Genomic DNA, 14,731 nt, shown 5'->3' with positions numbered 1-14,731 from the left:
TATTTGCAATAGTGAGATTAGAAGCTTTCCTTTGGAACACAACTCTTAGTTTTAGGGGTTATGATCCTAGCATGTATAACTTTGTTAAAACACTTACTTTCAGATTCCCTAGTACAATTAGATTTGCTTATCTAATCTGAATTGTTTGTTAAGGAATATATTTGTTCTATGATGGAATGTCTACCTTGTGTCAGTAGAACTTTTAGAACTTCATGTTAGATATAAAACTGACTTAGGTAATAGAGATAACATAATGCCATATAACAACAGATTGGGATTAATATGAATTGATGATGTGATTATCTGTCCATGATCCTTATGCTCTTAGAAGATTATTGAATATCTGTAATTCTACTTGCTACCTGTTACACTTGTGTTAATTGGTTTAAGTAGAGAGTACTGAATCTTCTGAATTGCATAACTGCCTGTCTTGCTCTTGTCTTATCTTTGACTGTTTGCCATGTGCACTCAACATCATGTCTGCTTATTTTCATGTCATGAATGCATGTCTTTGTACTTGTATTGATTTTAGAAAAGCATGTTTGAGAATCACATTAGGGCAATGTCTAGATAAGAATTAGCATGTTAAGGTTGTTTCTGTTGTTACCACTGTTAAAGAAAAATCTCTAATCCATCCGGACCCAGTTATGATTGGGGACCATAGAACTCTTTCCATTTGTGATTGCAGGTTACATATGATCCATATGATTTTTGGTGCACTCTGTTTGCTGAGTAGCTGAAAGCATATGATTCACAAAAAGTACCCTGTTAGCAAATGTGATCATGTGAGCAGTTCCGTCAATAATCTTTGAACGATGACAACAAAGATTCTCTTACGGGACATGCCTGTTTTCCTGGAATGTCATCATGGAAGCATATCTTTCTTGGAAGAGTCAAAGCACACATTCCTAGTATCAGACGGTTCTCTGACAAAGGACATTATGTCAGTTCATGGAATAGTGCTTTATCTCAAATCAGGAAAGATGTGAATCTGCTCGTAGCTAATATGGAACTACAATTGAAGATGGAGTGAGCTGTTTCGATAGTGAAGCTTCATCAGATGAGTATTAGCTATGGCACTTGAAGCTCTCAAACTTGTATGTCAAAACAAGGAGCTCTTTCTATTTGCAAGAAGAGCATTGGTGAGAGGACTACCTCATCTGGAATTCAAATTGGATGTAGGATATGAGTTATGTCAAAATAGGGAAGTCGAAGGAGCATCACACAGAAGCAAAGATATGATCAACATTACTGAGCCGCTTCAGATGATACGTATAGATTTCTACGGAGCAGCTAATGTCATGTCTGCAAACAAATCCAGATTTCTTTTTGCGATGATCATTGGCTACTCTAGATTCTTTTGTGTTGTTCATATGTGTTCGAAGGACAAGATGTCACAAATGAAGGTTGATCAAGATGAACCCTGATCATTGATAAATCCAGAAAGACACCATTCTTTCTAGTGGCCAATCAGAAGCAAACACTAACTCTTGGTATGTGTTTGGAGGAAAATGCCTCTTTGAAAGTCTTGCATTTGAAAATCAAAGAATATTTTCCTCGGCTACTCAATGGAGTCTACAGTCTACAGGGTGATTATGATTGATCAACAGAAGGTGATTGTAAGTCTGGATGGGACGTTGAACGACACTTTGCTCCAAGCTGTTAAAGGTGATATTATTGGTTTAATAATGATTCAGATCCAAGCAGAATCTCTTTGCAAGGATAAGGATTATTAAAGAAATCCCAGCAACAGCTTAGGGGGAGCATTTGGTGGATTCACTAGTCAAACTCAACACCACATTGAATATGAACAGGACATATCAAGAACGTATCTGCTTAGACAAAGGGTTTGAAGTCAATATCATTCTCGGGTTCTAGTTCTTAAATGTTCCTAACGGTGAAGTGAAGACTGGGAGAGCTATTGTGAAAGGATGTTGTTTCTTTTGGTTTCAATCTGAAGTGAAACTAGAGGAAGATTCAGAAGCTCTTAAAGGGATCCAGATTGAGTGATTGCACAGCAAGATGATCTCAATCAATTTAAAAAACAGACTGTGCGGATTCTAATACTTGACCTAATGACAATTCAATACTTAGTACTTGTCGGGTATTTAGATTCCAACTGGATGTTTTTGGCTCTGTTATGAGGGACAAGCCAATTTGGTTGCTTAGAGTTACTTCAAAAGAGAAGGTTATGGAGATGTTGGAAATAGAATCTTCAAGTTCGGGACTCTACATCTTAGGGGACTCAATGACCTTCATGATTGAACTAAAGCACCATTGACGAGACTCGGGTTCAGGATATTACAGTGAGCTAGATGATGAAGCTTCATGCAACATTTCAAGGACTTTGCAGTTGCAAATCCAACGGAATTTGTATACCTATTTCTTCACCAGCTCTCTGTGAGTTACTCTCCAGGACCTGATGATCGTCACGGACATGGTATGACTTCTGACTAGCATATTATTTTAAATATCCGTTTGCTAGAGTCATATTTGGTATCCAAATTATTACCTCTCATGATACAAGGCACACATAATACAACTATTTGTGCTGTGATATATACCATGATTATATTATATGTGGACTAACGTCACTTGTGCAAGATAATTGCAAAGTGAATGCAGATTAGTGATATGATGAGTTTGTTGGAAAGTTGCAATTCTTAATGGTCTACTAGTTAGCCTAAAGAATGATGGCAATAAAAGGAAGTCAAGGATCTTTTGAATATGCGCATTTTGGAAGATTCTATACATGTCAAGACTTATGCCAACAACCACTGGACTTGGTCAGTACAAGAGAGGTACATCAACTGAAATGTCAAGTCTCAGAGGTATTCAACTTATCACTTTACTTAACTGCAAGTGGATCACATACTATATTTTTCATAAGGTATTACTTCTTTCATGAGCATGTCTATCGTATTTCTTGAATGAATTCATGAGTATTAAATTGTCTATACATAGGACTTGTGAATTTATTCAAAATCCAGTACCTCGTGCTTTTTGCTATTATATGTGATTGCCATGTTTATTGTTTTGCATGCTTAGATGGTGATTATATATTTTAGCATGAGTGTTTGTTATTTCAAATTATTTAAATTATGGTGCATGACAATTAAGTGACTTATTTGTTCATGATTTAAATGATTAGAGATGACATGAAGCATGACTTAATTATGTTATCTTTCTTGATCTATACCTATTTAACAATTGGTATCTAGTAGAGAACTTTGTCATAATCAAGTTGTGATATATCTGTATTTGTGAACATACTTAGGATTATTTTCTAGGTTGAATTCATTTTTATAGGTATAAAATCTGAAGCATGACTTATTTGTTTCTAGACTTGTAACTTGTATCAGTAATTGGTATGTGGTTAGAATCTAGTTAGAATTTAGTCATGATATACTAGTATTTGTGGAGTTACTTAGATTCTCTCTAGGCTGAATCCATTTATATTAGTGTATATATTTGAAGCATAACTATTTGTGTTGGATATTTGATGATTTATTAATTGATATCTTATTTCATGTCTAACTGCATATAGTTGTGATACTTTTAGTGTTAGTGATATTTTGCATGCTTATATGTAGATCACTAATATTAATTGTTAATATGTTCTGCGAGGAGTTGTGTGAGTTTACTTGTACCCAATGCTTACATGTATAGGACTTGTGAATTTTTCTTCAACTTTTCCTCGGGCTTGCGAATATCTTTGTATGATTGTCATAATTTTAGTTGTTATATGCTGATCTGATAATTATATGATATTGCGTAGGTAATTATTATTTTATCTTAGTTAGATTGTGATCCATGACAATTATATGCTTATTTGTTTCATGATTGACTTTGATAGAATAATAGAAGCATGATTAATTCATCTTTGAAATATTTGATTGGTATCTTTTCTTGATGCTTTATTGATGTTTTATTTGTGAATTGATTGTGATGTATTGGCACTGGTGAAATATTGTTGCATATTTCTTAAAACCACTAGTGCAAATATATATTAGGTGTTTAATATTCTGAGTACAAGGGAGACAACAAAATCTTTATTTTGTCTCATATTTATGTTCTGGAGTGGTGAGTTTCTTCAAAGAAATTTTCTTATCAATTGATTTCAACAATTGGTATCCACTACTCTATTTCATAAATATTTCTTAGAATATTTTGCATCTATACATGTAGCGTCATAGGACGAGACATTGATTATCTTGTATTTGTGTACTTGGTGATCTTTGTCACTTGCAGCGTCTGTTTTGACGATGTGCTAGTATGAGGCATTTTCACTAATTAGTGTGGCGAGTGCTTTATACACTGTAGCGCATAAATTTTCTTGTTTCCTTTTTAAATTGTAGTGAGAAACAGGAGTCTGTGTCTTTTTCAAAGACAAGTTCATCTAAACTTTTTATGCATAGATTGAGACTCTCGTACTCAAACTAGTTTTTTAAAGGAAAACTTTATTTCTTTCATCGGTTGTGATTGTCATTCTTTATGTAAATCATTTTACAGTCACAACTGATTCATTTTTCTCAAAAGATTAAATGCAATTGCTTTCATTCAAAATCATAGATTTTCAAAAATGCATTTATATCTCTTTCTGTTCTTCGGAACTTAATCAGCCTTTCGGCTTTCCTAAATAGTTATAAGGTTGAAAACCAACAATCTTTATCCCAGACTATAAAACCAAATTCAGAACACATCCCAACTTTCCCCCTGGAGTAATAAGGAACTTATTAGACTAGAGGTCAATGAGGGAGAAACTGTACTTGTTGCAGCAAATAAGGATGTGAGGGATAGTGTACCCACAGCTCTACCTCTCAAGGAGAAAAAGGTGTTTTTGAACTTGAGGTAACTGTTGCTCATCTGTATTCTCTCAAAAGAATATAGAGCTGAAAAGGCAATAAAACAGTCTCTGGAATCATTCTCTCAACAGGATGAGTCCATTGAAATTCGCTCGTCAGCCAGAGCATCTTGTATTGAGTCAAGCACATCATCAGTAATCACTCTGATGAAGAGCCTAAACAAAAAAATCTTACGGACACAATACAAGAGAGTGCACAGTGAGGTTAAAGGTTTTGTTCCAGAAGCAACTTCTTCATTTACCATTTTACGGTAGATAAGATGGTTGATGCCTTTACAGGTGTAAGGAGGAAACGAGGATCTCAATTGCCAAATCTTCAGGATTCTCGTCTCCCTCCCCAGATAAGAACAGATCTGGATCCAATTGGAATGGATTTCCTATTTATAGGAGATCGGCAACTCTCTGACTATGAGTCAATTTGTTGATGAGTCAGTTGAGGATCGGGGATTTACGAAACCCCATTGCACCGCCAGTGACCTCTCTTGAAGGGGCTATGGTGGTTTTCTCATGCAGGTACAGAAGATCATACTTTGAGTGCTGAGAGAAACACTGTGAGCCAAACACTGAGAGTTAAAACACTTGGTGAGATTATGAGAAGAACCAGTGAGATGATAGAATAATAAATATGTGAGCATGAGTGAGTGCAAACACATAGGAAATTGAGAAGAGTGAAACACTTGTGAGGTACATATAATAAGAATTGGTATTGAAAGCTCACAAGTTGTTGAAAGAATTGACGGAAGCAACTACGGTTCATTCCATTTCACGTTGTGAACCTATGGTTGATGATTCTCTTGAATCAAGTGTCTTCACAGACATTGAGGAGGACTTAGGCCTTTGCCATAATTAAGCCTTTGTCTAACCTCCCAGAGCAAACAACTCTGGATCCTTAATTGGATAAGCCACTTAGTGGTTGGCAACTTGTGGACCATGATTCGGATTTATCTGATGAGTCTACAGGGACTGGGAATTACGAACTCCCATTGCACCACCGGTGACCCCCTTTAAGGGTGGCTAAGGTGATTTTCTTGCAGGTACTCAGCATTTTGGAAGCTCAGTATTTGTGTGGAGGGATACACTTACAGAACTTGTGAGTGACACCCTTACCCTAAAACCGAGAGAAAATTGAGTGTTGAGTGATACACCTGCAGAACATTTTAGTGAGACTCCTACTAATTACCAAATTTATACCTAAAGACAGAGTAGATGTTGTTACTGGAATGTCAGTTCTTATTCATTACTTTTCCGTTTGGAACCTATTCTTTCAGCATAGGGACCAACCCAATCAAAGTAAACCCTTCTTCTGAACTCTTTCTTCGACCCAAGCTTTAGCGTTGTTTAGTTCTCTATGGGGAGATTATCTTTTGGTACAGGAAGTATTGTACACATTCCTTGACCTATTTGATACCACATATCCTTGGAGGATTCCACAACTAAGGGGGAGAATATATTTAGGGGGAGAATTTATGAAAGGGGGAAGAAAAAGTAAGTTAGCTTTCTTTAGTTGTCTACAACTAAGGGGGATTAAACTACTCTTTAGCTGTGTACTACTGAGGGGGAGATTCTTCTTTCAACTAAGGAGGAGGATTGATCTTTCATCTAAGGGGAGACAACTACTTATCACTAAGGGGAACCTGATCAAGGTAGTGGGAGGAGAAGTATAAGGTGATACATTTATTCTTCAGTATGTGGTAGACATGAACTCATTCATTACCACTGAAGAATTCAATGAAGCTGCTGATTGTTCTTTGCATAATGGAATGTTTTGAATTCTCTTCAAGACAGACTATGAGGATTATCTGGCAGGTAAGCAAGAACCAGAGAAATAAAAGTGATATGCACATTTGTTATTTCTATTCATGAAATCTGGAAATGTATTATATGATCCAGAAACTTTGTAGCATTATTTACTAGTCCAGGACTTTACTTTTTCTAGTGTTAGTTGAGTTATCCTCCAGAGGATTTGCTTGTTATGATTAACAAACAAATAGGGGGAGATTGTAAGTCTAAATGTAAAGACAACCCTATCTGTTACATAGGGATGATAACTCAACAATAGAACAGGACAAGTAAATAACACTACGCCTGCACCGGAATCGGAAGATACGAAGACAAAGGTTGAAGAAGCCATCTACAGTCTTGAAGGAATAAGTTCACTGGAAGAAGTTCATTAATATGTTCATGCCTCAGTGAAGAATAAAGATTGAAGTATTCAAGATTGTGGAAGCAATGAAGATGTTGTCCAAGTACTCGAAAGATTTCAGTGCAACCCCTGAAGCAAGATATTTCTATATATCTTGGTTGGTTATTTATAATCAACAACTGAAGCATAAACTAACCCGGAACCGACTGATCAATGTTTGCTGACAAAGAAGGTACAATGTGTTACTTCAGTGTTAGTCGCTTGTGAACCAGACCAGTGCACTAAGCGTCAGCACGTACGGAGTTTGCAAAGTATTTATCAATCGAAGAATTGATCCAGTCATAACAAGTCATTTGTTCCAAAGCCAAGCCAAGTCAAGTGCCTAGCCTCTGCACAGAAATCCATATGGGGAAGTGACCTATCTTTTATATGTGTGCACTTATGTATTTGTATATGTACAAATATATTTATATATATGTATAGATGTATATTTAATTAAATATAATATATATAATATATATGTATATATGTTTTTCAACATATGTATATGTATATTTATATGTATATATATTTAAATAAATATATATGTATATAATATATGTATTTATATTTTACATAAGCAATTATATAATTAAGTGTATATATATATTATATTATGTGCATAAATATATGTATATTTAGAGAGATTATATATATCTTTATATATATATTTATATTTATATTTACACATAGTTATATGTATATTATATATATTTAAATATATGAGAATATATTTAAATATATGTGTATATATATGTTACTATATGTTTATATAAATATCATATATATGTATATATTTATATATACTTTTCTTTATATATATTTATGTTTATATTTATATTTATAAATAACTATATATATCTCTCTATATATATATTTATATATATATTTACATTTGCATTTACATATAATTATATATTATATATATTTAAATATATGAGAATATATTTAAATATATGTACATATATTATTATATGTTCATATAAATAAAATATATATGTGTATATATATTTATATATACTTTTATTTATTAATATAATAACAACATAATATATTATATTATATATATTATGCATGCATGTGATGATGTCAAGTGTCAAGGGCACTCTAGGGTTTGCATGTGCAACTAGGGTTTCATGAGAACTTCTCTCTTCTTCCTGGTGTATACTCCTGCGCAAGTTCTTCCTTGCCTAGAATATTTCTAAGTCCATGACTTTACTGGAGAAGCACAACTTCAGGAGAGATAACAGTGCACACTGTAGAGCACGGCGCAAGTTCAAGAAACTTCAAATATTTCTAAGTTAAGCTGAGAGTACAACAGTTGAGCAACTCCACTTGGAGCGCAACATTTGACCAAGTCAAATGTTGCGACTCCATGTCATCCTCTCTGTAGCGCAAGGTTGTGTATTCTGAAAATTGTTCAAGTCTTGCTACAGGGGGAGTTACTAGCGCAAACTTTGACCTGGTGGGCGCCAAGTTTGACTCTCACAAGTGAAGTCACTGGAATATACATATAAGGAATATACATATAAGTATATATAGAGCGCAACTTAGCTATACATATATTTATACATATATGTATATGAAAGTGGCGCCAATCTCTTGTGTTCATAGGAGTTAGATTTATTTTGGATATCTGAATCCGTCCAGGACGAACTCAAGTCGTCCAGGACGAACTCGTTAACCATGGTTAGTTTATGAAAAAGTCTATAAATACCCATGGATTTTGTTATCATTTGTAACACTCTCCACCACCTTTATGGTGGAATGGCTTTGTGCCTTGCACACTACTACACACAAATAAATCATAGCTTAGTTTTGTAATATATATATATTTAGAAGCTAGGGTTTGTGAGTGTACGTAGTAGTAGCCATTGTAGCCAACCTTCGGGTTTGGATTTATAGCACCCTTCGAGGTATTTATCAATATACAGATATACCTTGGAAAATATTGTGTGTTGGTTTAATATTTTCATATCCTCAGAAATCGACCCAATAAATATCCGGAACACGAAACCCATTAAAGGACTGCAATTTTTTTATCCGCAAGATTCGAAAGAATTTTAAATTGTAGTGAGTATCGTATTCAACCCCCCCTTCTACGATACTTTGGACCTAACACATTGCAGCAGCACGACAGGCGCACCGGCATCGCGGTGGTCGCCGACATCGCTGCACCACTACGCGGAAACCATTATTTCTGATGATTCCAACGATTCCGGCGATTTTCCACTGCCTGATTCACACCAGACCCAGCCTTTCCTCCGCACGCATCACCATGGTGGAGGCTTCGATACGCCTCCATGTTCGAACACCACAAGACACGCACGCACACATCAATATACATACAGATCTGTTCTATCTCTTCCATCTCTCTCTTGTTCATTTTCAGCGATTTTAATTTGCAATTAGTGATTTTTCAGATTTGGGGGTTTGTAGATGGTGGTGGTTGTGATTATTGTAGTGATTTTTACTTAAATCTGGTGATTTTTATTATGATGTTGGTGGTCGTCGTTGATAAATGGAGCTAGTTGCCGGATCTAGTGAGCATGAGTAGTCGCTGTGTATAGTGATTTTCATTTTCTGGTGGTGATTTTCAGTTTTTCAGCGGTGATTTTTTTTTTTTACAGTGGTGATTTTTCAGATTTGGGGGGTTGTAGATGGTGGCGGTGGTCTATAGATGATGGTGCTTGTGATTATTGTAGTGATTTAGATTAAATCTGGTGATTTTTATTATGATGTTGGTGGTCGAAGTTGATGAATGGAGTTGGTAGCCGGATCTGGTGAGCATGAATAGTGGCTGGGTGTGGTGATTTTCGTTTTCTGGTAGTGATTTTCAGTTTTTCAGTGGTGATTTTTAATTTTCCGGTGGTCGCCGGAGGTGGTGGTGACCTGAAATGATGGTCGGCGGTGGTGGGAAGTGGCAAGTGGTGGAATTAGAATGATGATGGTGATAAAATTTTTAAATATTAAAAATTAATGTGTGGTGATAAATTGATGTAAGGTATAAATTGAATGGTTAGAATTGGATATCATATCTCACAATAACAGTGGTTCTCACTGGAGCATGACTCTCTCTCTCTCTCTCTCTCTCTCTCTCTCTCTCTATATATATATATATATATATATATATATATATATATATATATATATAGTGTTACTTCAATAGAAACCAAATTAGCCTATAAACTAAAAATTAGTTTCTGGACAGTTTTTTATCACTATTTTTAACTACAGAAATCACTAATTTGTACATAACATATCACTAATTTATACTCCCTCTGTCCCTCTCATTTCTTTACAGTTACTATTTTGGGACGTCCCTCTCATTTCTTTACGTTATTATAAATAGTAAATTTTTCTTATCATTACACCCACTATCGTCCCTACTATCTCATATTTAACAATAAAAACTACTATTACACCCACTACTTTCCTCCACTATCTCAAATCTATTATTAAATATTGATAGGTCCCACCACTTTACCTACTTTTCATCTAACTTTACTCATTTTTTATACATTGTCTTGGTCTCCGTGTCCCCCTCCAATGTAAACAATTGAGGGGGGACGGAGGGAGTATATAGCATATCTCGCGAATATAAATATATATACACACACATATATGCAACGTATATGACCATCATCTTCACCCAAATCGTAATAATGGACCTCTTATCACCATTACCAAACGTTTCTATGACTTGTCACCATTGTCTATCATCACCAATAGTCACATACACTTTCCATCATAACTTACAAAACTAACGACTACTTACTATCATCATACAACTTCTCTTGCGGTTTTCTACCACCAAGAACCTTCCTACGGATGAAATTAATCATCTATAATCGATTATCAATAATTTAGATAAGTAGATTATCTCAATTTTGATAATAAAAATCGATGTTTACATACTGTATAAAAATAGTGATTAATGCAGTATAAATTAGTGATACCCGTAGTTATAAATAGTGGTAGGGAAACTGGTTCCTAGTTTTTATTTTAAGAGTGGTTTCTATTTGATCATGAGCCTATATATATATATATATATATATAGTCTTAGTCCAGTAGAAACCTCCTTATTCTAGTAACTAAAAACCAAGCTGGAATATCACTAAACTCTAAAGCAAATACCACTAAATTCTTAAACAACCCCATCTCCACCTCCATCTTCACCAACCCCACCTCCACATCCGCCACCGCCACCACCTCCGTCGTCGCCTCCTCCATAACCACCACCACCTCTATGCCGCCCGCCCCCTCCATAACCACCATCTCCTTCTCCACCTCCATTATTTCTCCAACAACACAATCTCCACCTCTATCTTCACCAGCCCCATCTTGGTCGCTGCTTCAACTACCTTCAGCCTCGTTCATACTTCTTTCTCCACCTCGGCTCAACTTCGAAACGCGGCGGAGCCGCCACTATTCCGGCAACGCTCCAACCCCCTACTTCAAGCCGCCTAGACCTCCGCTACAATTATCCTTCCTCCATCTCCACCTTCACCTCCACCGTCACCACCATCTGAATCGAAAACGTGAACAGACCTGGAGATTTTGAGCAGTTTCTGGAACATATCTGGAGATTCTGGGCAGTTTCTGCAAGTTTTCACTAATTCCTGCAACACAGATCACTAAATCCTAAAGAGAATATCACTAAATTGTACAGAAAATATAACTAACTTGTATTGGTTTCTATTTTTTATTTTAATAGTGGTTTCTATTTGATCATGAGCCTATATATATATAAAGAGATTAAGATTGCATTTTGTTAAAAGTTAAAATTCATGTAGAAACAAATTTAAGTAAAAACAAGACCGACTAATTAGTTACATTTTACTTAAGTCAAGATATATACTCCATATAACGTGTAAGACCTCTTCTATACAATTTTTTATTGCTTTAGAAACATTGATAATGAAAAGAAGTGACATGAATCACCCATTTAATACTGCTATATTTTAATGTTTGTTTTCATTCGAAAAAAATATAAGATATTATATTGTGTACAAAATCAGAATTATTGCATAATACGTTGTCAAGTATTATTACTACTGAGATTAAAGACTAAGAATTTGGTAATTAAAGTGAAAAGGACAAAGAAGTTGCTGGGCTTCTTAACAACCAAGTCCATCTCCCATATATGGGTTTTTTAAAAAAAAATAATTGGGAACCTAGCTAGTTTTATATCGATACATTTTGGAGTGGACCCCCTTCCACTACTAGAAAAACTGGAATAGACATCACACTTTTAACATCGTTCCCTGATACGATCGATGTAAAAAAATGTTATGACATCGCCTTTTATAATTACGATGTCTTTGTGGTGTTAGACATCGCTCTACAAGACGAAACGATATCTTAAGTACAATTTTTTTTAAAAATATGCGCGCCCACTATTTTTCCACGCATTCACCAATTGTTTCCACCACCATATACGAGATAACCCCCGCTTTAGAATTATTTCCCACCCCCAAATCTTTCCAGCAACAATCAAAAAACACACAAACAAAAAAGATAATAACAACAAACTAATTAAAGACACTCTCGCCTCATCTCTCTCGCCCCTCTCAACTTTAAGAACCCTAGCTAACTCCTCTCTACACTCTACAGCTCTCGGCCTCTCTACAACTCTTAGCTAACCTTGGTCTCTATGACGCTCAGTATCATCTCTACAAAGCTCAGTCTCTCTTCAACGAAGCTAATCGAGGTTGAATCTACTCTCTCTCTAGAGAAGCACCCAAGATTAAATCTGCTCTCTCGGTGTACAAAGGTTGAAATATCAATTAGGTATTCTACTCAGTCTCTCTATGAATGTCTCTTGGTGTACTTTAGCTTTTTATAGATTTGAATTTGGGGTTTCGATTTTAGGGTTCCAATTTGGGGGTTCAAATTTCGGGATGAGAATGGTTCCAGAATCTAGCGTGATGATAGGTAGTCTAATGCCCTGATATGTTTGGTTGTCAGTTTCTTATTTTATTTATGTTGTTTGTGTTGAAAAGAGACTATGATAGGGATATATTAGAGCATAGTTCGAAATCAGGATCTCTGAAAACTCATTCTTGTCACGCTCTAAAAGGTTTGTTATGTTCTTTAAATAAATCTGATATTAAGTATGCTTCTGTTCACCTTGTGTTTATATGTTTCTTGGGGTTTTTCAAATAGATCCATGTTTATATGTTTCTTGGTATGTACGCGTGTTGTAAAAGTTCTAAATCATAGTTATGCTTTTCAGGGATTTTACTATATTAATTTCAGGGTGTACATGTAAATCATAGTATCTCAAGTTAGTATTTATATTTAGCTTTAAACTAGCTTTAAATTATATTACATTTTTGATTTGTAGTGATGTTTAACCAATACAGTTTAACTTATCTGCATTCGGAGCTTTATAATTGCGTTGTATTTACTTTTTGTTTTACTTATTAGATTATCAGAATCCTGAATCAACTAGTAATAAGGTATTTTTCCTACACCCACACACATGCACAGAGGTTGTGGTTTGTATTTTTTTCCTGAAAGGTCAATGGTCTTGGTATGTTACTTTTCGTGCTTGTCAAATTGATTAATTATCCTAATTTGTAAAGTTGTGGTCTTATGTACTTTGCTTTAAATTAGGTAGGTAAAAGGGGAGCCGACATGCCAAGTATCAAGCTGACTATATAGCTTAGGATCAGTCCAAGTTTTTTTTTGTGAATTCAGGCAAGTTATATGCTTTTTTAGTCCATCTTATATTTTCCTCTGTTCAGGTAGTAATATCTTATCTTGGTATATGCGACCAATTACCCATTTTAGGTGAATAATTCTGCAACAATTGTGGTCAAAGAGAGAATGGAGTCCACTGAAGAAGATTTCTCCAGCATAATGGGAACAAACTTTGAGGCCTCCTATCATCTCTGTCAGCTTGCACATCCATTACTAAACGCATCAGGAACTGGGAACATTGTGTTCATCTCTTTAGTAGCTGGTGTCGTAGCTTTCCATGTAACTCGTTTTTGCAGAAATATTATAGATATAGGATTTATTTACTACTATGGTTACAACTATATATGTGGTAGGTAAATATATTGGACCTTCCCTTTGTAATATTATTCTCAATGTTTGTTGTTTATACTGGATATCTTGTCAATGAAAATTTTTAGTATTTTTGTTCTTCTCGATGTGTGTTTTGGTCATTGCAATGTTATGGATATACTTTTAACATCACCTGATAAGAAACTAACAAATGTCTAAAAGTCTTTTCAACATCACCCTCTTGAAAAAAAACGATGTGAAATTAGTTTATTGACATAGATTATATAATATTAGGTGTTGTCATATGGTATTTTTAACATCACTAATTTGTGAAACAATGATGTCTTTTTATGATTTAGACATCAGTTTTTTGTTAAATCTTGATGTCTATGATATTTTAGACATCAGTTTTTTTATTAAACAATGATGTCTATTGTGTTGAAGACATCGCCTTTTAGCCGATGTCTAATATGGGTACAATAGACATCACCGACAAAGACATCGCCTAAAAAAAACCGGGACATCGGTTTTTAGGCGATGTCTAATGCAAAATTTCTAGTAGTGTTCGTATATATTTATTGTTTGACTTTATACTCTCACATGCAATAAATTATTGTGTTTATTCACCTATAAAGTTAATTGATTTTTCTACCAATCTAGCATATTTT

This window comes from Daucus carota, chromosome 3 (assembly GCF_001625215.2).
Source record: "Daucus carota subsp. sativus chromosome 3, DH1 v3.0, whole genome shotgun sequence".
Taxonomy (NCBI): Eukaryota; Viridiplantae; Streptophyta; class Magnoliopsida; order Apiales; family Apiaceae; genus Daucus; species Daucus carota.
Note: the sequence above shows the minus strand (reverse complement) of the source record.